The sequence below is a fragment of the Schistocerca serialis genome, chromosome 2, assembly GCF_023864345.2.
Source record: "Schistocerca serialis cubense isolate TAMUIC-IGC-003099 chromosome 2, iqSchSeri2.2, whole genome shotgun sequence".
Lineage (NCBI taxonomy): Eukaryota > Metazoa > Arthropoda > Insecta > Orthoptera > Acrididae > Schistocerca > Schistocerca serialis.
Window position 1 is genome coordinate 256,182,081 of NC_064639.1, and position 1,780 is coordinate 256,183,860.

The window sequence follows — 1,780 nt, forward strand, 5'->3', positions numbered from 1 at the left end:
TATGTTATCTTCGAAGCTTTATTTTTATACTGATTATGAGTATTTTCATATACTATTGACATGTCTTTGCGACAGTTGCTGTTTTATGATTCTGTCGCAATTTCATCTGCATTAGAATGTTAGTGACGTGAAAATTTACAAACTCTTCTGTCTTGTGGCGAAAGAAGCAGATCTGAATGTTGTAACAAGGAAACTTGACGTATTGTATTGTATTGTATGTTAACCTGGGACCTAGAAACGACGGAGAGGCTCCGTCCCCGTCGCAGCCGCAGTAGTCCACAACCCCACGACGACTACCGCAGTCCACTTCACTCCTCCGCCGCCCACACCGAACCCAGGGTTATTGTGCGGTTCGGCCCTCGGTGGACCTCCCATAGAACGTCTCACACCAGACGAGTGTAACTCCTATGTTTGCGTGGTAGAGTAATGGTAGTGTTCGCGTACGTGGAGAACTTGTTTGCGCAGCTATCGCCGACATAGTGTAACTGAGGCGGAATAAGGGGAACCAGCCCGCATTCGCCGAGGAAGATGGAAAACCGCCTAAAAACCATCCACAGACTAGCCGGTTCACCGGACCTCGACACAGATCCGCCGGGCGGATTCGTGCTGGGGACCAAGCGCTCCTTCCCGCCCAGAAAACTTAACGTATTACTTACAACTCGCCACACATAACGTGTCTCTGAAGAAAATGAAAAGTAATAAGAAATCTGGCGAAAATAATTCGCAATTTCTGTTGAAATTTCTGCAAAATCCTATACCACAGTGTATTTTTAATGACGAATAACGTGGACTGACACTGGCCAAAGGATTTCATTTCTGTATCTCAGTGATCTGATAAATATTAAAACACTTAAATTTGCAAAATCTAGTGAACTACCTATCAAGGTCTAAACAGATGAGTAATATCTTTGACAAACTGAAGGATGTTTGTGGTGAAAAGTACAATCCCTCATTCCGTATAGGGATAGGAGAGAAAACATGGCATGCTATGTACTGTTAATTGTTTTCATATTTCTTAAATTATTGAGATGTAGAAATTAAATCCGTTGCCCAGTTTCAGTCCATATCATTCGTTATTAAAAATACAATTGGTTATAGGATTTCGCCGAAATTTCAACAGAAGTTGCGATTTATTTCTGCCAGATTTCTTATCACCTTCAAGTTTCTTCAGAGAGACGTTAGGAGTGGTGAGTTGTTCGCCTCGATAGCTGAGTGGTGTACTCGGTACTCGCTTCGGCGGTACATATACTAAAATTGGAACGATACAGAGAAGATTAGCATGGCCCCTTTAAAAAAAAAAAAATGTTGTCAGCGCGACAGAATCCCCTGCAGAGGGGCCGGGTTCCATTCCCGGCTGGGTCGGAGGTTTTTTCCGCTCAGGGACTGGGTGTTGTGTTGTCCTCATCATCTCATCCCCATCGACGCGTAAGTCGCCGACGTGGCGTCATCTGAAAAGAATTGCACCTGGCGACTGGTGTACCTGAAGGGAAGCCCTAGCCACACTACATTTCATTTCAGTGGCTAGTTGTGAGTTACACGTAAAGTTCCCTTACTACCACTTTCAAATCTGCTTCTTTCGCCAAAACACAGCAGAGTTTGTTAAGTGTTCATAACACTAACATTCTAATGCAGTTGAAATTGCGACAGGATCATAAAATAGCAACTGACAGAAAGACATGTCAATAGTTTATGAAAATACCCCTTATCGGTATAAAAATAAACTAAAGCTTCCTCACATATGTTGTTCGAAACCCACAGTAATTCTCGTTTCAACAACTGT

At 43.0% G+C, this 1,780-nt stretch overlaps 1 pseudogene; it reads left to right on the forward strand.

Annotated features, from left to right (window-relative positions):
- The first annotated feature begins 1,224 nt into the window (after positions 1–1,224).
- Positions 1,225–1,288, forward strand: LOC126458765 (U6 spliceosomal RNA; annotated as a pseudogene).
- Positions 1,289–1,780: the final 492 nt, after the last annotated feature.